Genomic DNA, 24,014 nt, shown 5'->3' with positions numbered 1-24,014 from the left:
CTCATTTACCTATCAGCACGATCCTATGAGGTATAAGTATTTATTTCTTAAGTTAATAGAAGTTTTAAAAGATCACATATATTATCCAAGGTCATACAGGATGCAGAAGTTTTAGCCACTATGCCTTACTATTTCCAATTAAATGATTAGAAAACAATGAAACACTCAAATGGTATAAAACAAATTATTGAAATTGAAGGAATAAATAACTACAATGGCCTGAATAGGTAGGAAATACTTAATGGAGAACAGGATTTGAAAGAATGGGACAGATTTCTAAAGAATATGTCTTTGAGTGATGGATAGTTATTAGATTGGTAAAGAAGAGATGAGTAATATAAGAAGAGGGTTGACATAAGCATAGACTTTGTTTTGCCAGATCATGTATCTACTGCACAGTTGAGAGCGATATAGCCACAAATCATCTAGGCACAAAAGATATTTAATTTGGGAAATTTCCCTCTGACTACTTATAGTCACAGAAAAAAAAGAAACTTTCCATGGCTTTCCCCCAACTCTCAGCATGCACTTACGCCAATTATACCCCAGAAGGCAACTCTGTTCTAATAGTAGCTTGCTAATGTCCATCACGTCCTTCCAACTTGGCAAAATCAAGGGATGATCCTTGGTCGGGTTATTTATACATGTTCTATTTTGGTTACTGATTGGTCAGAACAAGCAAATGAAAATATCCAAAGATTATATTTCTGAAATATTAGTTTTTGACATTCTTCTCTGTTGCCTTTGTCTCCTCCTCAATAAACACCACACACACACACACACACACACACACACACACACACACACCCCACAAAGAGTGACTGATGGTTGGGATGGGGATGTGGCTAGAGCGGTAGCATGCTCGCCTGGCATGCATGTGGCTCTGGGTTTGATCCTCAGCACCACATACAAATAAAGATATTGTGTCCACTGAAAACTAAAAAATAAATATTAAAAAAAAATTCTCTCTCTAAATAAAAAAAAAAAGAGTGACTGATGGCCCTAAGCATTCATTACTGCAGTCAGAAGCTATATTTCAGGGCTGGTGATTTCTCCATCTGTAGGAACTGTAGTTTTCTCACCCAATTTTCAGAGCTCTCTTAGGAGGGTGTATCTTGAGGCTAGAAATAGCCTCCCTGTAAATATTATCAAGAAAATAAACATGGGGCATCAAATATCCTTTGGGTCAAGAGTTTACATAGTAACAATTAGGTTCATCTAGACTTCCAATCTCCAGCTAGAGCAGACAAGATTTTAGGGAATGTTATAGCCAGAAGGGACCTTCAGAGATTATCAAGTTCAGACTTTGATTTTCTCTGGTGACTGGAGAATGACTCTGAGTAAGCAGGTAGGGTTAGAAGGACTGGGCCCCAATGCGATTTTTTTTTTCTTTTTAGCAGCAGTAGCTTGGCTAATCATTGAATCTGCAGTCCTGGGAAATATGAGAAAATCAGGAATTCTTTTCAACACAAGATTTGAGATCAAAGAATGAGAATTTACAATGTGCCAACTAGCCAAATTCTGGACTATTTTGCGGGTGGGGAAGGAGGAAGTAAAAATGATCCAGAATGTCAATTTTTAAAAAGAACAACACAGTATTACCATTTTCAAAATGCATATTAATTCCAAATGCCTGCTAAAATTCTAGTAAATACAGTCCCTGCTTAGGTTTGCTTACATGTACAGATATAGAACATATGTAATTAACAGCATTATTTTGCCACAATGAATAAAGTTCTGAAATTGTTAAGAAGTGCTGCTTTAAAAAGCCCTTCTCACTGGGTGTAATGGTGCATGCCTGTAATCCTAGCAGCTCAAGAGGCTGAGGCAGGAGGATCACAAGTTCAAAGCCAGCCCCAGCAATTTAGTGAGGCTCTAAGCAATTTAGTGAGATTCTGCCTTAAAATTAAAAATAAATAAATAAATAAAATATGGTGGTGTAACTCAGTGGTAAAGTACCTCTGGGATCAATCCCTAGTACACCACAAACAAACAAAACTAATAAAGGCCCTTTTTGCCTTCCTCCCTTCTCCCAACACCCATCTCTATATGTCAAATCATACTCATTTTTTCAAGGGTCATCTCAAATCCACCTTGTCTATAAAGTCAACTCACTGGAATTATGGACTTAACTACTCCTCCCTATATATTCTCATAAAATTTTATCTATGAGTTGATTTTCATGTTTGCTGATATTCTTCCATTCCTTCCCTCAAATCAAACCTGTTTTTATTGTTGTTTTGTTTATTTTTTATTTAATTTATTTTTTGTGGTGCTGGGGAATGAACCTTGACATGCTGGGCAGGCACTCTACTATTGAGCTACCTCTCCAGCTCTCAAACCAAACTTTTTTGACTCTTTACTATATGCTAGTGATGAGGAGTTCAGAGATGAACAAAAGTCAGTTAGTGCTCTTGAAGAACTTGCAACATAGTGAGAGGTACAGGCATATAATCAACCAAATATAAATTGTTGTAATGAGTTCTATAATAAAACTATGAGTAAAGTGCTATGGGAACACAGAAAAGTAATTAAAGTTATAGGAAAGGGTTTGGGTGTGTATGTTTGGTGTTGGGGGTAGAGGAGATGAGGAATATCAGGGAAGCCTTTGCTGGGAAAGAATAATTTGAAATGAGTCCTTAAGGAGTGATACAATTTTCTTCAAGATAGTAAATGGAAGATTAGGTTAGAAGAGCATTCCAGGAAGCAAGAAGAACTGAGCATTCACTACTGACTACCTTGAATTATAGCTATTGGGTATACATCTCTCTTTCACTAGCTTATGGCTCCTTTAGGTCAGAACAGGGTTTGAGGCATTTTTGTTTTCCCAATTCCTAATTCAGTGTCAGGTTTAAAATAAATATCCAAAAGCCATTTGAATAAATGACTAACAAAAGTCAAGTTATATTAACTTTGGGCACAATAAGCAATTTTATGCAATGCTATTCATTGATTATTTGCATACCTGATCAGAATGATAAATTGTCTTTAAAAATGGCACTGTTGCTAAGCTGACTCTCAGATGTCTAGGACAATTGAATCCATGCAGGAATTAGCTTAGAGTTACAACCAGGGATAGATACACCCAACTAATAATTTGGTTTGATCTCATTAGCTATAATCTTTTTCCCATATAGGCACACTCATACACATAAGCAAGCATGTAAAATTTTACTCTCAAAGAGAAATCCCATATGATCATCTCTGGGATTACTGCCATGCATCTGTAATCTGGATTTAATGTCCACACTAACAAAACAAGCTGTGCTAAATGTGTACTTAGAATCATCACTGAGTGGTAGAATTGTTAAGTTCCGGCCTGATTCACTTTCCAGACTTGATGGATATCTAGCAATTTCCTTAGGTGTTTTATCAAACTAGTCCTCCCACATCACTAGAGAAAGAGATTTCTCATTTTCCCATGCACTACTTGTGGCAGCCAAGGATACTCTGAATGCAAGTGCTAGTGAGTATCAAGTGGTCTTCAAATTGCCTTTACTAAGTCTGAAGAACACATCCTGCCATACTGGTTCTCCTACTCTGCTAATGTGACAACTCCTTAAGAGGTCAGAGATTGCTGAGTGGTTGTGAATAAGTGCCTTCTAGCTAATTGGATTAAAGAAATAGCACTCTGGAATAAGAATGCATTAGTACCAAATTAAAAAAAAACATTTGGAAATAATCATTTACTTAAACTTGGTATCACTCCATAACTATCAAATCAGTGATATCTGTTTATTTTTGTATTATTTATAAATCACTCATTAGTCAATTACTCTCAGAGTTATTTGAAATTGAAAACTACATATACACACACATTCTATGATACAATCATCTTGTAGTGGAGTTAATTATTACAAATGTTTCCTTTATTTCCTTTGAAACAAGGGGCAGGGTGTTAAGTGTCATCTCCCCACCTATGTTCTTTTATTGATGAAAACTGTCCTCTATTTATTCTCCTACAATTCTCTTTCCTATGTCTAGGTTTACATCCATTGATTTTCATGCTTGCTATAATTTTGTTACAAAAAGTTGAGGAGAGGATTTTGTCAACATACATCCATTTAGAGTTAGTTATGAGTAGCAGGAAGCAATTCTACCTAGTTATCAAGGGCATCAGTTTAGGAATCAAATGGCTCTGGACCAGAGTTTATTACTTGGTAATTTAAATGTGCTCATTCTCTTTCTTCTTTTTTGTCTGCTTTCATTCTAGCCTTCCTTTCATAGTTACTGTACATTCATTAGACATTTTCTATGTGTAGCTACTATTCCAGATATTGGGGATATTAAGATGAGGACTTATAGAGCTTACAGTCTAGAAAGGAAGAGAGATTCAAATACAAATGAACATTTTAAAATAATTGCACATTGTAATGTGTTGTGAATAAGAACTGAGTTGGATCAAAAGAGTAGCAAGTTACGAATTTAGGAGAACAATAGCATTTGTCTTATAGGTCTGATGAAGACTAAATTAGATAATGTGGATAAAGAATTTAACATGGTCTCTGGCTCATATTGAGCACTCAGTAATTTGTAATAATAACATAGTAATAGGTATAACAATGATAGTGAAGTGGTCCCAGTACTTGAGGAACTCAAAGTGTACTGATAGATGCAAGAATATACACAATTTATTAGAATGTATTATGTTGATAATGAAACCAAGGCACAGAGTTGAAATAATCATCTCAATTCCACCTAACAAATGGTAGAACAGAATATAAACCCAGGCAGTTCTCATGCCAATGCTTACAGTCTTCCCATCACACTAAACTCCCTTCCAAAGAGTTCCTTTATATTCTGCATTCTCCTAGCTCACTGGACAAGTTGCTACTAGTCCTTACTATTTTATATTTTTATCACCTCTCTCCATGGCTGTCTTTCCCTCTAGACTCTAGAATACCTGATTCTTCCTTGTTATTCCTAGTGCCTAATCACCATGCCTAATATAAATGTTCAAAAAATGAATGAATAAACATTGTTAAACAAATGAATGAAGAAATATGAGTGCATATAAGAGAGTCTGGCACATATATTCCTCTTCCCAGAAGCAGGTGTCAAGTTAGTCAAAACAGGATACTACTCTCTTATTGGAGTAAGATAAAATCTCTTATGGGAGTTTCTTTTGAAGGCTGAATGCTAAATAAAAAATTTAAGCAAATAAAAAAGGAAGAGAAAATGGTGACAATTTGAGTTATTATAATCTGGTTATGCTGACAATATGAAAAAATCAGATTTAAAAAAATACAAACTTTAAGAAAGATCAATCTGGGATGGGAAGACAATTTTTCTCACAGAAATTCTTCATGTGTAAGAAGGAACTGACTGGAATTTATTTGAAAATTTAAGATAATTAAATTTACTAAAATAAATGTGCATATAGTAGCCATAACTGTCAGTTCCTTGAGGGCAAGGAACATAAACCTCATTTACTTTTGTATTTTCCACCATGCCTAGCTCAAAGTAGGGACCAATAAATGTGTTTTTAAATAATAGAACTCTGCAAGAACTCAGAAATTGCAAACAGTGGGGCTTACCTGCAGTGCCTATTTCATAGACCCACAGCCATATAAAACTCTCTGTGGTCCTGAACCATGGATTTAGCTGTCTAGTCATTTCTACAGAAGGAAGATAGTATCCAAAGCTGTATGAGACACCAGACATCTGTAACATACCAGGACTTAGAATAAATGGTGAATAATGGTATTAATGATAGTAATCATGATAGACTAATAAGAGTTAACACGAACTGTTATGTGCCAAGAACTATTCTAGGCACTTTATGTACCTAGAATAGTTTAAAACTTACAACAACAATAATTTAAAACTTATAATAACTCTATGAATTAAGTACTCTCATTATCCCAATTTCACTGATGAATAGCAGGAAAGAGGCCATACAGTGAGTATGCAGGAAAGCCAGGATGCCAACTTAGGCACTGTGGCTCCACATTCCTGTTTTTACCTACTATGCTAAACTAAACCAGAGACTCATAAAGTTATAGAATATTTGAGCTAGGACGTGTATATAGCCTACCACTATAAAGATGGATACACTCCATGTCCTCTTTGGCAGTGGGTTTTAACTGGGGCTAAGTTTATGCCACCCACCCTGGGCAATATTGAGACATTTTTGGTTTTTTGGGCAGGGAGTTGCTACTGATATCTCATGGATAGAGGCAAGGGATGTTGCTAAACATTGTATGAAGGACAGGATGACCCCCTACTACAATTATCTGGCCTTAAATGTCTACAGTGCTGAGGTTAAGAAACCCTGCTCTACTACAGTTCTACTGTGTGTTTTTACCAGAGAGTACCTCCAACATTTGGTCTCTTCTCAAACCCTTCCTACACACCACTGATGTCTGTTCAGTCAATCCCAATGTCCACAGATTATGCTTTATTCTCTTACATTACTGTGCTAGTTAAGACTACTTTGATCACTCACCCCACCTGTGCAAAAGATCTATGAACATTTCTAGCATGGTTACTTTTATGCTTCACATCAAAGAAATGGTCCATGGGTGGGGATCCAGGTACTGTAGAAAGCTGATGGGGTGCCATTTACAGAGTGGTCTTAGAAATAGCACCAGGAACAACACCATGACAAAGGAAAGGGAGAGGAAGCTTAAAAAATGCTTGTATAATCCAGGAACTGTGATATGCTCCTGTAATCCTAGCTACTCAGGAGGCCAAGGCTGGAGGATCATTAGTTCAAGGCCAGCCTGGGTAAAACAGGGAGACTCTATCTCAAAAGAAAAAAAAATGAAAGAAAAAAATATAAAATACTTGCACAGAACACAGAAGAAAACCCTATTTATGGTTATATGACAAAGGACCTTACATATAGTAGATACTCAAAAAGTATTTACTATGAGATTATGGTTTAAGGACAGGATTGGGTATATTAGCATTGAATAGCATTGTGCTTTCTCTGGAGCCTGAGGCAGGAGGATCAAAAGTTCAAATACATAGCAACTTAGTGAGACCCTGCCTCAAAAATAAAAAGGGCTGAGGATGTGGCTCAGTAGTTAAGTATCCCTGAGTTCAAATCTCAGTAACAAAAACAACAACAACAACAACAACAACAAAAACCAAAACACAGTGCTCTTCTATTCTCTGGTTAAGGGAAAGAAAACAGAAGAATAAATCACATGCTGAGTCTGTATTAAGCCTAGGGCTCAAGGTTTTATCTTCTTCTTGGTATTTATTGCTCATGAAGCAATATATTGTATATTTCAGGTGTTATTTTGAGTCCCTGTTCATTTTAGTTGAAAATTAACAATCCATCATTGTTTGTGAACAATGCACTGAAGCCCCAGGCACCCACTTTCTCTCCTATTGCAGATGTCACCAGGGATGCCAAGACTTGTATTATGGTTAGGTAGGGTAATACACCTGATGGGACTTTTGTAAGACAAGGCTCCCAGACAGCTAGAAATGCTGTTAGACAAGCAGGGGTTTTACCTCCTCATGAATGTTACCAAGAATGGATCAAAGAGCCATTCAAGGTGATCAGAATGTCACAAATTATTCTATCCTGAGAAAAGAAAGGGAAAGTAAAAGAAAAAACAGGACAGGGAGAGAAAGCAAAGGAGGACAAGGGAAGGGTCTTAATGCTAGTCTACATAGTAGATAATAATTCTCACATGAGTTATGAGTGTAGTGGAATAACAGGTGGAAGACAGTAGCTTGGTCCTCATAGGATAGAGGGTGTTTTCACAAACCAAACCCCGTACTGGAAGAGTGTTCTAGTTTGTAAGCTGGACAGTCTTGCAGATAGCCACCTCCCTGATGGAGTAGTTACAAGGATGTTCCAGGTTTTTAATTAGATTTGCAAGAATCTAGGGAGACAAGCCAGTCCTCCAGGTGGTAGTTGCATTGGGGGTGGGGTGGTGGTATAATGAGGAAGAGGCCACAGGTTTTGGCACATGCCTCTCCCAGAAATTCATAGCACATACTGTATATTTATGAAGGCAACTAGGTATAATGGAAGGAATACAGACCATGGAGCCAGATAGATCTAAAAAATCAAATCATGTTTCTGTTACTTACCTGTTATGTAACTTTAGGAGAATTCTACAGACTGTTTATTTGCTTATAGATGGCGAAAGTGATACTTGTCTTTTAGGTACTAAGATAATGACAATGATGTTGATTCCTAACATTGATTAAATACTTAATATGAACCAAAATGTGTTTTGAGACTTTACATGTATTATATAATCTAATTTCCACAATGACCCAATGTAAGAGGTAATATTTGTCATTATATCAATTGTACAGATAAGTATGAAGAAGTCAGGAATTTGCCCAAATTGCCAAAGATATGAATAATTCCTGAATACAAATTCAGGAAGTATAGCTCTAGAGCCCACACTTTCAACCACAGGACCATATACCATATAGTAAACTATATTCTAAGAATGCTGAGTCCCGGTGTCTGACACAGAGCAAGCATCTGATCATGATTTTAACTCCACTTCCTTTATCTTTTCCTTCCTTTATTTCTGGTTAAGAAAGAAACCTTTTGGCTGCCCTTTAGGGGTCTCCTCTCACATAAACCTCAGCTAGAGCCATAGGCCTCCCTTGTTATTTCAGGGTGGCTGGCATGGGCTGACAAACCTCAGGGACAGTCTTCATCACTTCAAGGTTATTAGGTGAACATGATCCAAAAAAAATAATAATTTTTGAGCATGGATTCAGGGGTCATGGCACCCCATCAAGCTCCACTAACAGAACCTTGGAGGGCTTCTTCAGCTAGCAAAATTAGAGGCAGGCTTTCCTGGGCTTTTGTGGACTATAGTCCATCATTGCCTACCTCTCAGCTTCTCAGACTTCTGCTATGACAGTGAACTAATGTCATCTGGTCTAGGGTGAATGGTGACTGTAGCTCTCTAGTCTTTAGGATGGCATCATCACATTTATTCCATTTTTTTCACCTAATACTTAGGTCAAGAATATAAAAAACACACAAATGGTCCTCAAAAATGCTATCTACCCCAACTTCTTTATCATCTGCACCCATTGCTTCACAAGCCATTCATTTCTTTTTGCTGGCTTGGAAACACATTAATATTATTGCTGGGATCTCAGACATTGTAGCTATCAGTTTTAAACTAGAAATCTTAATATTGAAGAAACAACTAATTGCACTTCAGGTACTGAGCACTCAGCAAGTTAATGGTGTGGCTACTGTTGTTTTTGGTGGTGTGGGTTGCTTAGGATGAGAAGGGGAAAAAAAAGAAGCATAAACTCAGTAAGTTCCAGCTCTATGCTTTCTTGAGTTAAGTTGCATAAGTGGTGACTTGGCAATCCTGCTACTACGCTGTTGGAATTCTGGCAAGAGCTCTTGGGGAAAAAAAACAAACAGTCCTGGGGTTAATCCACAAGCCATTTTGCTTTAGCTCTTGTTGCCAAATATTTTCCCAACATGTTTCATTCCACTTCCATGCCACAGAAGATAGAGAGTGGAACAAAGATAAATATGGCACAAACAAGATCTAGAATTAGGAAGGTTAGTCTGAACTCTGGCTCTACCACTTACTCTCTATGCAGCAATCACTTACACCTATGTTTATCAAAGTGCATTCCAACCCTGTACATCAGGATTGCCTGGGGTGCCTGCTAAATACACTGATTTCCAGGGCCCACTGCTGAGGTTTTCATCTGGTAACATTGGGGAATCTGCCTGTTGAACAAGTACCCTAGATAACTCTCATGCCTGCTGCAAATTTGAGCAATGCAGAGCTTCAGTTTCTTCATCTATAAATAAGAACAATATCTTCTTTTGCTAGGGTTGAGGTGAAAACAACATAGGTGGTTAATGTGTGCTAGCTGTTCCTGAGTCTTTCAGCGAAGTTACTGCAGTGCTTCAAGGCATGTTCTGAATGTTAATTTAACAAACTTATTAATCCATGTACCATGTGGTATTTCCAAGGTGGGAAATATACATCTCCTTGTCCTTTGTGGGCCTCATAGACTTATGAGGGAGGCCGACATAAAAAACAACAACAAAACAAAAAACACTACTGTATAGTTTGATAATGGCTAAACAGATATGAAGAAGGGTGAGGCAACTATTCTGTTAGGATAAGAGGTGATGACAAAGGAGAGAGGGGAGCATGGAGGAAGTGATATTAATCTGGAAGAGGTGACTATAGACTGAATTTTGAAAGATAAGCCAATTATCATGGTATTATGAATATTTTAAAAGTTATAAAATAATTTTGTATTTGTGCTAAGTCTTAAAACCTAGAATAGAAGTTGTTCTTGTTTGGGGGATGAGGTGTGAATGGAGAATATTTTCTATATTAGTTTCCTTGTCATATCTTTCTCCTAGAAGTAGAAAGCTGAACCTGGAGTCATTTTGGATTCTCTAGTTGGTTGGGCTCTGAGAGGATGGGTATTAGATTATATTGTTGACTTGCTCTGCAAGCTAGTAGCTACAAGGCCATAGTCTAAGTCAGGGGGTGGGACCCTGGCCATGATGACTATAAACAAGTCAAGTGTTAAATCCTACTGATAATGGAAACTTTGGCCGGAGAACTAGCAGCCTCAGCAGGGTCATCCTCAAATATTAAGGGTGAAGCTAAATATACACATCCAGCCACCAGAGGCAGTGACTAATGGCCCTGGCCCCTTTTGTGCTGTTTTAGCTCTACAGGCAGCCTACCTGGAGTTTCTAAACTTTACTCTAATTTGGCAAATAATCAGAAAACATTAGCCTTTGCTATATAGAACTTCATACCCCATGTATTTCTGGTTTCAAAAATGATAAATGTTTTAAAACTACACTATACTCCCACCACTACCAGCATGCATTTGGCTATACTGAGCATAATCCATTCTCAGTACTTAATGTTGTATGACCCTGAATGAAGAAAACTGGGGGATGTAAAAGTGGTTGAGGTCACAGTCTTGGATTAGATTTGAGTTCTAATCTTGGCTTACCCACTCATTAGCTGTGTGAAGCTTGGGAAGTGACTTAATGTCTCTGGGCTTCCAAATATGAAAAATGAGGATAATAATAGTACTTACGTGATAGGACTGCAGTGAGGATTAAAGGAGAAAATACATGGGAAGGGTCTAATGCAGTGCTTAGCTCAGTAAGTGGTTATACAATACTAGTAATTATTATTAATGCATTAAAATTATGGGCATTACCTCTGCTATCTTATGAAAAATAGGTTACTGAGGGTGAGCAGGGAGGGGAGTGTTTTAATTTTTCAGGGGGAAATGACACAAAAATATCAGTATAGGAACCAGTCATTAATAATAGTGAGGAATGTATTTATAACATAAAAGAACAAGATGGCTTCTCTTTAACAAGTTCTTTACCAAGAATGCTTCCATAAAGAACAGCGGGAATAATTTGTACCCCTCTCACCTGATTGATGCATTTTCTAAAAGTGGTACTGCTAATAAAAAGACTTTCTCGTGTTACCTCCTCCTTCCTTGTATACCCCAAACCCACCAGACATACTGCTAAAACCCATTTGCTTTTTTCCCCCAAAAACTATGGATGATATTTGTATCCATGCTCTTGTTCTCCTGATCCACTCATCTGGAGTGGAGGGAAGACAGAACTACTAAGTGTCACATCTTGAATATCCACAACAAAGTTGAGAAGCAATGGGGTGGGCAGGAAAAGAAACTGTTCTTCATGGCTAGCTTTCCAACAAAACAAAGGAGATTATGGTGATGGCTGAGACCTCTGTAACAGCTGGGCAGACAGAACCCACTGTTTCATCCTACTCCAGGAATAATCTATATGCAAGTAAATTTGGTCATTAGTTTGAGATTCTGGAATAGTATTATGAATAGTGCCTTTCCTGGAAACTATCTTACATATGATGTATTTTGCCCATTTAATTTAATAGGTCTTCTGAATATTTTAATGCAGCAATAGTAGTCCAAATAGCAAAGACATGTGAGCTATTGACTTTTCTTCCTTTTATCCATCTCTTATATAACTTAAATTTTCATCCTGAGTGAACCTAGTGACATCACCTTTAATCCATTCATTAAAGAAAAATGGCATTAACATGGAGAGGCATAAGCTGTTAAAAAAACAAGACATCTAGGTTGGCAATGATCTCCAGAACAAACCTTATAGGGATTGGTAGAGCAAATTTGATTAGAAAATGATTACAAAGGGTGAATTCCTTGTAAATAATGAATTGGAAAGAAAATCAGGCTGGGAGTATTTGCTTATCCACTTATTTCCACATGGAAGAAAAGCTGTAATTCCTGACAGCCTGTGCTTACAGTGTGTCTAGATTGGACAAAAAGAAACCAACCATTGATGAAAATAAATACACAAGCCCACCAGTTAACTGTATTCTCTGTCAGGTCCAACACCAAGGAAGCCATAAAGATAATAAGTCTTTGGATAACAACCCATAAATCCTTGGTTACAGTTCAAGCACTTAACTTCAAATTCCCAAATGACCATGCCATTGTTCTTATTGCTCACAGAAGCTAGAAGTTCACTGTCAAACAGAAGTGAGGTGAGGGGCAAGGCAGCTGAAGTACTCAAAGACTCTAGGAACATTATGATAAAGCGTGCTCTCTGCAAAAATCCCCACCTCTTGAGAAACTACCTGGTATGTCACTGGGAGATGTTGTCAGAACACACTGGCTAAGCTTTCTATCAAAGTGCACCCAGTTTTCAAGAGTGATTTTCTTTCTTAAACATGAAAAGTGATTTCTGTATATCAAATCCTATTTTCCACTGACTCACACTGTCTTTATCTAATTTTTAAAATTAAATATTGAGTTGGTGCAAAGGGGAATTTAGAAGAGACAAGTGGAAAGTATAAAAGGCAACAATGTAATAAAAATTGTATACCAAACACAGTTTAAGAAACAGAATATAACCATTACCTTTAAAATCCATATGCCCCTCCCTCATCCCTTGAATGTCTGCTCAAGGACAACCACAATTCTGAATTTTTTGTTAATCATTCCTTGTTTACCTTCACACTTCTAGTACACATATTGATACTGTTTCTTCAGAGATGTTTGATCTTAATTTCTACAGGATTCTTTAGTTGCTAAGAATTTTCAGTACTGTTCTCCTTCTTCTTCTACCCTCTTGTTTACTTACCAACCTCCCTTTCCTGACTAGAGGAGTAGTTTGATTTAAAACAAAAATAAATGCCAAAAATATATCGTGAATCCACATGTGAAAAGAGTAATTCTTCTGTAACATGACTACTTTCCTTTTTTGTTGTTGTTTGTTTGATTTTGTTTGGTACCAGGGATTGAACTCAGGGGCACTCAAACACTGAGCCACATCCCCAGCCCTATTTTGTATTTTATTTAGAGACACAGTCTCACTGAGTTGCTTAGGGCTTCACATTTGCTGAGGCTGGCTTTGAACTCTCAATCCTCCTTTCTCAATCTCCTGAGCCAATGGGATTACAGGCATGCACCAGGCTCCTTTTATTTTTACAGCAAATCCCTGCATGGATCTTAATTTGTTTACCTGAAGATTCAGAAGTGATTTGGGGACACAGAGACAGCAGTGGGCTACAGAGCAGAATGACAGGGCTTTGAGTATGGCCAAACATGGCTATCTCAGAGGTTTGGAGTCAGAGACTGTTATTTACTGACTGTTACCTTGGGCAGGTCACTTAATGTCTCTGAGCCTGGATTTCCTCATCATAAAAACACAGACAATGCTGGGGTTGTGGCTCAGTGGTAGAGTACTTGCCTGGCATGTGTGAGGCACTGGGTTTGATTCTCAGCACTTCATATAAATAAATAAAATAAAGTTATATCAACACAAAAAAATATTTTTAAAAAACCCACAGACAACAACAATACTGATATTTCAGGGTTGATGAGATGGTTAAAAGATACAAATTGTGAAAGTTTTGGAAAGCTGTAAAATACTATATAAATGTTAGTTGTTAATAGTGCTGCTGTACTGCTGCTATTGTTGATGACATAACATCAATTCTATTAAAGTCAAGGTAAAAGGCTAAATGGTTATGAATTTTGTATGTCTCGAGCTAATCTATAGATTTATCCTGGCCAGTTTACTGGCAAAGCTGTCACAGCACAGACAAAATTCAAATTTCTTTTCCAACTCTGTATTTCTGGTTTATGTGAAAAGTCTCAACTTCAAACATCTTTCTCAAATCCCTCTGTAACCTACCCAATCTGCATGTGTGGGAATTGTCTTGGCTCTGGTGTCGTCAAAGCAAAAGACCAGGACAGAAGGTACTCACACATTACAGGCACGTAATATTTTCTTTTTGTAATCATTTCTCATAGGACTGTGCGGGCTGGTAACTCAAATAAAAATGAATGCAGGATGTGCACATCACCTGATCAGTTTGCACCTGAGGAACCTTCTGAAGGTCCAGATTTTTGCCTGTGTGATATTAACATAATCATTTGCATGCCTTTTTGATTTTGTTTTTATAAAGGGTCTCTCCTTGAAGATCTATGAGAATGAGAGTAAGCAGTGGAAAGTCACATTTTCATTCTGCAAATGGTATAATCAAATCTGTAAATGGGCAAAAACACACAAGAGATGGTCCATAAAACTGCTGGCAATTTTTCCTCACAGCTGCCTCAGGTGTTGAAGGAAGAGTTTCAAACAACAGAGGGAAAATATTGATCATCTTTTTGACTATGGAGTTAGGCAACCCACCTGGGTGCCTCGGCTGAGAGTGATGGTTAGGTTCCCACACATTTTTCAGCCTTGAGGCTAGACAGCCACATGTCCATCTGCTGCTTTTAAAAAAAATAGGGCTTAAGCACACAGCACAGGCTGTTTGACCTCCGAGGTTGTTAGACTCTTGCCCTCCGCCTAACAGCTGACGCCAGGGACAAGCAGGCCAGCCCACATGGCCTCTGTAGAGGCTAGCACAGGGGCACCAGCCGTGGGGCAGCTGCAGCTATGGCAACAAATGCCCAAGAATGAGTTAACACCAGCCAAAGGGGTTAATGGGAGAGGCAAGGGCTTTTATACAAATGCATTAGGGAAAGAAATGTGATACAGCCAGAATAAGGTCCATTAATAAAGCTGAGTGATAAAATCCACCACCATTCTTAAATTGGTCTTGGCTTCTTAAACTGCTTTTTCAAATCAGTCTTCTGTGTTCTAGCTGTTCATTGAGAAACTAAGCTTCTTTTTAACAAAGAATAAAAACTAGGGGCCGGGGCTGTAGCTCAGTGGTAGAGTGCTTGCCTTCCACATGTGAGGCACTGGGTTTGATCCTTAGCACCACATAAAAATGAAGATAATGTGTCTATCTACAACTAAAAATTTTAAGAAAAGAATAAAACTATACTATAATATGCAGTATAAAAGGAGAAAATAGGCTAAGCAAAAGGGTCAAAATTAGACTTGCAAACAAAGGAAGGAAGAGAAACAAAAGAGATGCTTGCAACTATGTTTGGAATATGTTCAAAGAACTCGTTATTACTAACAATCACCACTTGACAATAAAATATCCCCCACGTGTGGATTATAAACTGCATTATTATGATGCATTAGAATCAATATGAGTATTAATGATAATGGGTGGTTGGGTGGCTAAACATGGCCCCCAATTACTGCTGAGTGCCCTCTCCTTTTGTGGTCACAAAACAACTGTCATCAATATTCTCTCATACAGAGTGTTTTCTTATCAGCATTGTGTCCTCAAAACATCCCTGGAAAGTAGATCGATATTGATGGGCTCTTCTGTGGAAAACAGACAGGCATGGAGATGTTAAGTGAAAATGAGTAGAGGTGGCATCACCACTGCATAACAAAATTTGGGTTACAAAGGGAGCCAAGGCAGAAGCAAAGGCCTGTGGGCTGCTCTTTCCAGGAGGGCACCATCTATGGAATGCAATGGGTCAGAGATTTCAGTCACCCTCTTAGCTATAGTGAAAAGCATGTATTTCTTAAGCAACTGCATTTGGAAATTCTGATTGTAACTCACAGCCCAGAAACACAGAATATATTTTTAATTCTTCAGAGTGTGGTTTAACCTCAGTGAAATTTTAGATGTTGGAAGAAAAAAAAAGTACATCTGAATTCAGAAACCAGTATAATCCATTTGGATAGAACTTCCTAGCCACAAATGAACTAACAGATACTCATTGAGCCCCTATAGTTTTTTTCCCCCTTGTTGTTAGTGTCTGCGAGGAACAGGAGAGTAATAGAAGACCCTCAGAAGACTAAAGTTCACTCAGAGAGTGAATCATCAACTTGGGAGTAGAGGTAGACACATTCTCATACAAAATAAATACCAAACAATACTCCATAGAAGGTCTAAGTATAAAATGACAAGATCTGTTGTCCAGCTGTTTAGAGAAAAAGAATGAGAAAACTTGAATGGTGGAACGTGAGCAAATTCCACATGTATATTACTAGTTAAATTTAAATTGACAAGCGCATTAGATATTCCCATCAATGGAAAATACACTCACAATAGGAGGGCCAAAGGACAAGAACAGGACAGAACATGAGGTAAAATTAGTGGGACAAATGGAGTTAAAGAGAACCAGGATGGAAGAGTGGCCACTATCACGTTATGATCATGTCAGTTTTGAAACAAACTACACAGACAGGGCTTGCTTACCTGGGGACAGTGCTTCTACTTGGTTCTCAAGTCCCTAGATACATTAAAGAGTTAGAGGAATTCTAATAACAGATTAAGTGCTCTGGAAAGCACATGGAAGGTAGACAATCTGAGTTGTGTATTGAAGAAGGAGCCACATGTTTTAGCTATTAGACATGTGAAGTGGCCAAGCTGCTGGGTATGGTGGCACATGCCTGTATGGTGGCACATGCCTTCAATCCCCAATACCACTAAAACAAAAGAAAACAAACCCGAAGTGGCCAAGCTCTCCTTTTGTTTCAGAAATTAAGGTGTTTTAATTAATGTTCTTGTCAGATGGAATGGTATCCAACACATAGGGTAACTGAATTTTCCTCTCAAAAGCATTTTGGATCAATTTTAGCGCCTTTGCTAGTGTTCACTGGTATCCCAGATGATGCCTTCTTGAGCCATTTAATTCTTCATTCTTTCCTTGACAGCCTCAGGCTGCACCCCTCACCTTTCCTTGTTTTGCAAACACTACTAGATGTAGGAGACTTGCTCAAGGGGTATGGAAAACTCAGCCACTGAACACACACATTGTTCTGCACACAGTGGGTCAGCAGTGTTATTGTCACAGGTCAAAGCTGAACTTTGCAATGAGCAACAGAACCATAGGGCTTCCCTAGATCTACATGTAAACTTCTCATTGGGAATAATAAAATTCAGAATTGAAAGTTTACTGCATTTTTCTCTATAGAACATATTCTATGAAACAGAAAATTGACCGCTGTTATCTCTTTTAGGACATTTGGAAGAGACCACAATTATTCTCAAAGGAGCTGTAATGCTATAAAAAGTCTGTTTGTGACCCTGTCTCCTATAGCTTCAAGGTATTATAGTTTTGACAATAGCCCAGATGCTACTTTACAGCCTAAGAGGTCATCTTTGAAATTTTCTAGGAGTATAAATGGCAAGTTATTATATAAATGTTAGTTGTAGAACTTGAATTGATGAGTATATTAGAAACATACATCAGGAGTGCATGAACTCACAACAGGGTTGGCCAAAGGAGGTGAGCTGGAAAGAGAGTCTGTGGTAAATTAGGAAGACAGATGAAGGTTAAAAGGAACCAGGATGGAGGTGTCTGCCATTATCTGAATCTGATTATATCTTTTTTTGAGCCAAACTCCACTGATAGGTCTTGCTTCCCCAGGGGCAGCACTTCTCAGACAAGCAAGCTTAGAAGTCATTTGGAAAGAAATATTTCTTTACTCTGACAAGAGCAGCTAGGTGTAAAAGATGAGCAGACATTTGCTTTGGGAGCAAGAGGTGATGATCTTAATGCCCATCATCTCCTAGAGAGGATGATATATTATATATACACATGGAATCACTGCAGCTGCCTGCTATTTCTAGGGGGTCAGAGTACACAGCCTTTTATCTCCAAATGTCTAGTTTTCAATCTAACTATATCTTAAAATATGTTTTGAATACAGTTCAGACAGGGAGGTTTTGGTCAAGCATGCAATGACTAACCTTCAAGCACAACAGAATGCCAGGAGAGCAGTCTGACCTTTGCAGTAAAATTAATTTGATGCTTACAGTCTAACCTAGAGTCTATAGCCTTTATTCATGTGACAGACTCACAAGACAATTTAGCAGGGATTATTAAATTCCACTTAAGCTCATCAGAGGAGAGAATTGAAGTTGATGCATTTCAGGACACTGGTGAATTGGCCAAACCACATGGGGAAGGAAAGGGAGGAGACTTCTAGGAATAAAGTGTAAGGGACTAACTTGGTAAATAGTAGGCACTCAGTGAGAAAAGATTCAGTGAATGAAGCAAAAATGTAAGACAAATCTGCTGTCTGACAGGGAAGTCATTTGGCATGTACCAGAGATACCAGGATGAGAATGGAAGATGAGTAGATTGGGGATGGTACAAGACATGCCATCTTTCTGCATTACCCTTCCTATTACAGCTATTGGAAGTCTGGGACAGGAGATTACTATTTAGAAACAAAGAAGCCAGCAGGGCATGGTGGCACACACATGTAATCCTAGCAACTAGGGAGCCTGAGGCAGGAGGATCACAGATTTGAGGTTAGCCTCATAAAACTTAGCAAGATCCTGTCTCAAAAACTAAGAAAAGGGCTGGGGATGTTTCTCAGTGGTAGAGAATCCCTGGGTTCAACCCCTAATAATGGAAGAAAGAAAAAAAAGAAAAGAAAAGAAAGAGTGGGCAGTGCTTCATTGTGTATATATACACCACATTTTCTTTATCTATTAAAAAAAAAAAAAGAAAGAAGAGAAGCCAAATGGATACCAGTGGATCAGGAAGGATGCATATTCCCCAAGGTAGCAAAGATAACCTCAAAAGAATACTGCTGAATTTGCAGAAAGCCTCGGTAATAGTAGTACCCACTATAGCACTACCCAGGAGGAATCAGTGTTCCAGTCATCGCACCTCAGCAAACGTATTATATACAAAGGCCTAAGACTGTTTGCAGTGGGAAATCCTGGTTGGTTTTATTTAGGCAATATAATAATATAGCTTTCTGAATCTGATACTCTTTATTTGAACACTCATTATAATGATTCATCTCGGCTGTTCTTTCTTTACCCATGATATTTGCATTCCATTAGCAAATATAATTCATAGAGGATGATAAGGGAATCAAAATTATCCAATTTGTTTCCATCATAGGAGCAAAAGAATTCCTGCAATGGTTTGCTTTGCATCATTCCACTTATTTTAATAAGTTTTTCTTAAATAGCAGGGTTTGTAATATTATTTATCATTGCAGAATCAGTATGCATTTAACATCACAGGGATAAACTAGTTTTGTCTAAGGAAACAACCCCCATATTTGTTTCCCAAGACATGAATATTTTATAATCTGGGGGTTTTCTCATGCCACGCAAAGTATGCTGACTTCATACCTCTCTAAGAGATACTTAGTACCAATGTAATTCTCTAAATGGCTATCAGATCTTACCTTGTATAAATATGCACTGGGTGTCTGCAATATTCTCCCTAGTAGACTGTCAAAACTCTGAGGGCAGGGATGGCACCTAACAATGTTAAATCACTCCCCAGGATATGGCATATCAAATGAATACACAGCAAGCTCTATCAATTTTTATCTCCTTCAATCTGCTGACATTTTCCTAAATGCCTGACAATAACTATGGATCACACTACCTTTGTTGTTGTTGTTGTTTTTAAGTAGAAATGCTTCCCCAACTTTTATGAATTTTTTTTCTCAGGTTAATCTTGGTAATATTTTCCATATTAATTTCTTCTTTCACTATCTGAACAATAAACTCTACAAAGGAAGTGTCTGGTAAATTGGTTGATTTGGCCCACAAACATAGCCACAAGTCATGTAGATAATATCAGGGCAAACAGAAATGATGTTCAAAATATTAAAACACCAGACTGGCATGGACAACCAAACAGAATTGGACACTGAACCTCAGCAAAGAAGCAGGGTCTGGGAGACCCACTAGCTATACTAGTGGTAAATCCATTATCACATCTGTGTGGCAGCCTGGGGGAAACTGGGAGGATCAGTTTGCTTATGTGACATGTGATTATTTAGGAGGCTCTAAAAAGTGCCTACTTACCAACAGTACATTCGTTTTCTCTGTTGATATGGCCACACAGTACATGCTGGATGAATATCAGCCTGGAGACTGGGGACCTAGTTTTCACCTGAATATTCACTATAAGTAAGCTGATGCTCCTACCTATAGCTGTAATCTTCTTAAAAATCTCTCTTAGGATTCAAGTAAATCTTTGTGATCAAAGTTATTCCTTATATTAAATTCAAAGGCAAAAACTTTTCCCACAGAAATCCTTCTTATACTATCTTCCCAAGAAATGAATTGCTAATCACTTCTTATTTGTTAAACATGTTGTTTTTATTTAAAGAAATTATTACTTAAAATTGCCTCCTACTTGGTTTTGAGCCTAAAAAAAAAAAAAAAAAAAAAAAAAAAAAAAAAAACAGATGCTGACATCTACAGCCCCTACCCAGTAGGGGTACCGGCGAAGCAAAGACTGAGCTGCTATACTTTTTGACTTCTGCTTGGGTGAAGAAAGCAAAAATTAAAATAAAATGGCAGAGTCAGAATAACAGGGAGCTCTCCCTGCAAACCATTAAAAGCAATGAAAATAAACATGTCATGTTCCATGTCCTTTAAAAGTCTTTTGTTCACAGTGGTGCATACCTGTAATCCCAGTGACTCATGAGGCTGAGCAGAAGGATCGTAAGTTCAAAGTCAGCCTTAGCATTAGTGAGGCCCTAAGCATCTTAGCGAGACTTTGTCTAGAAAGAAAGAAAGGAAGGGAGGGAGGGAGAAAAAGAGGAAGGAAGAATGAAGAGTGGGCTGGGGATGTGGCTCTGTGGCTAAGTGCTCCTGGGTTCAATCCTTGGTACCAAAGAAAAGATCATTTGTTATTCTGGTCTAATATCCAAGTCTCTGGGTGGTAAACCTACTCTGTCTCAAAAAGCAGTGGTTGCTTAGGTACCTTGTCACCTAACCCCAATCTGCACATGACAACTCACTGAGGCTATGTTGCAATTAATTGTATGTAAATGCTTATCTGCTGGGAGACTGGTTGGCTTCCACTGTCTTGACTGGGGTAACCTGTCTTTGCTATTTAGTGTTTATTTTATAGGTATACTACTGAAATTACTCAGAAAGTTGTGTAGGATACATGGAAAGCTGGCAAGGCTAGTAATTCCTGTTTCTCCAGTGATGGCTGAAGCAAGCTTATTGTAAATAAATGCCACATGCAAAGTTTCTTAGGTATAGTCTGTGTAAAGGGTATACTGGAATGATAATTTCTGCCTGGAGGAAATGTCTAATTAGCAATATCTGACATGAGGTTTTATCATATCCTAGTGCTGGCAAGTCAGATCTGAGATTCTCACTCAGTAATAACATAAAATGACCAAATAGGAATTCTCACAAGTATACATTTTTTAGATGCTTAGAATCACTATGTACATCTTACTGTAAGCCCCACACAGGTTGAAAACTGGACAAACAAAAGAAGTTGAAGTACACATTAATGAAAAATTTCAAATGGCAGGTCACATAGTAGCTCAGAGGCAGAGGGCCCACAAAAAGTCTTTGAGTTTCAAGGAATTATCTCAGAAACAATCTTTTTACCCCTTATCAACTGCAATATAAAAAGATCTCTAAAATAGCAATATCCTTTTCCCTCACAAAATTTCCTTGTAAAGCAGGGGATCCTTGGATAGAGTCAATGCCTGTGGAATGCACTGAAAATAAGACTGGGAATGTCCATGACAGAGCTCTGACATGCATGCCCAGTAGAAAAGCCTGATTGGACAGTATAGGTTTCTCCAGTTTTCATGCCTCTCCTGCCTCCTGCTAAGCTGCATCAGCTTCATACTTGAAGGTTAATATGTCTTACCCAGAGATTTCACTTATGCAATAGACAAACCAAATATTTATACATGAATATAAATGACTGTTTATAAAGCACCTGAAAGTTTTTTTTTTTTTTTTTTGGTGCCTGGGACTGAACTAAGGGGCACTTGACCACTGAGCCAAATCCTCAGCCCGATTTTGTATTTTATTTAGAGACAGGGTCTCACTGAATTGCTTAGTGCCTTGCTTTTGCTGACGATGGCTTTAAACCTGAGATCCTCCTGCCTCAGCCTCTCAAGCCACTGGGATTATAGGTGTGCACTACTGTGCCCAGCACACCTGAAGTTTTACCAATAGAGTAGGAATTTGGATATTTTACTTGGTTTGCACCCTGCCAGAGGCATACCATGTTAACACTAGAAAAAAAATGTTCTTTTCTAAAAGATTTAGTCTCATTTTCCGTTTTCTCTCAGTCTCTCTCTAAAGACTGGAAGTAGAATAAGACTTTGGTTTTATAATGATTTAGAAGTCTGTGAGTTGGCTTTTTCTTCCCTTGGTATGGGCAAATCCCAATGGAGATTGTAGTCCTAACCAATAACATTAAAGCCCTTTCCCTAAACTCTGATTAGTATAAATTTGAACCAATAGTATTGATCCAAATGCTATAAAACTCCCAGACCAGCACACTTAGGTGGCAAACTCTCATGTTCCCTCTCACCCTGCATGAGTTCTCTTTCTATTCATACTCGAATAAATCCTATTCTTACACTCACTCATCTCTGGATTTAATTCTTCAAACTCCCAAGACAAGAATCCAGAAAGAAGAAATTTGCAATAACCTGCTGGGCATAGCCCACCATTAAGTGCTACAACATGTCACTCAATGGTAGTAGAAAAGAGTTTTCTTGGCTGCAGAGGCCTGCAGCTTACACATAACAGCAACCATCAGAAAAAGTGGAGAAACTCCAGTTTTACTATACTGGGAAATAACTGCAGGCATATGGGCACAACTGGAGGAGGTGTTTCACTGGAGGTATGCCCCTGGGGGTTATAGTCTGTCCCCCTGAATCCTCCCTCTGGCTGCTTCCTGTATACCATGAGTTGAGAAGCTTTCCTCTTCCACACCCTTCTGCAATGATGTTTCAACTTGCCTCAGGCCCAGAGCAATGGAGTTGGCTGACCATGGACTGGGAACTCTGAAACTGTGAGCCCAAATAAAATTTTCCTCTGCTAAGTTGTTCATGTCAGCTATTTTGGTCATAGTGATGAAAAACTGACTTAACACATAAGGGGTAACTGATTGCTATCCTCTCACCACCAAATTATAAAATGAGAGATCACTCAGAACATGAGTTAGAGGTAGGAGATAACATTAGCAAGATAATTACTTTTACCTAAGGTCTATTTCCTGAGTTGAGTCAATATGCCAGTTATCCGTTTATTATCTCTTAGCTCCAAATTCACCCTTTGCTGCCTGCTCTGTGATAAAACACTTGGACCACTTATATATTTTTCTTTTTGTCAGCTGGCATGGTATGAAGCTGTGCCAGTACAGGGTGCTAGAAAGACATTTCCGGACAAAAGGGTTTTTCTTCCTGGTTCCAGTGTGCGGGTATGCTCAGTGTACTTGTTTGGCAGGTTCCTGTAATGCAGGTACCCAGCTTTCCCAGTAGTCAATTCCAATGGCTCACATAGCTTCCCCAGTACCAGGTTCCTACAGTGCATGAAATTTTTCAGATATGCAGCTCTGTAGTACATGAAGATCAGCAATATCAGGCAGCCCAAAGTTCCTCCCAGTACCTTCAGATCATTTTATACTAGAATACCTAGGGTGACATAGCTCCCTGTAATTGGCTTTCCTTGGCACTATAGTGGGTGGATTTTCCAAAAGTTGCACAGGGCAAAATTTAGCAACTTCTGCTGTAATTTCTCTGCTATCAAGTGAGCCCTGACTGTGCCCTGTCCAACAAATCTGGATTTCAACCATGGGGAAGGCTTCTTCCTGGGTATTCTAGCTCAGCTGTAGGGTAGAGTGGCTGCATCTTATGTCTG

General features: G+C 38.3%; 1 protein-coding gene across 9 annotated transcripts in view; it reads right to left on the bottom strand.

Moving 5' to 3' along the window:
* The window catches only part of Enox2 (ecto-NOX disulfide-thiol exchanger 2), a 298,128-nt gene that overhangs the window by 82,283 nt on the left and 191,831 nt on the right, over positions 1-24,014 (bottom strand). The gene's annotated exons all lie outside the window — the stretch shown is intronic.

The sequence above is a fragment of the Ictidomys tridecemlineatus genome, chromosome X (assembly GCF_052094955.1).
Source record: "Ictidomys tridecemlineatus isolate mIctTri1 chromosome X, mIctTri1.hap1, whole genome shotgun sequence".
In the NCBI taxonomy this organism is placed as follows: domain Eukaryota; kingdom Metazoa; phylum Chordata; class Mammalia; order Rodentia; family Sciuridae; genus Ictidomys; species Ictidomys tridecemlineatus.
Note: the sequence above shows the minus strand (reverse complement) of the source record. Positions and strands in the feature narration are given on the sequence as shown.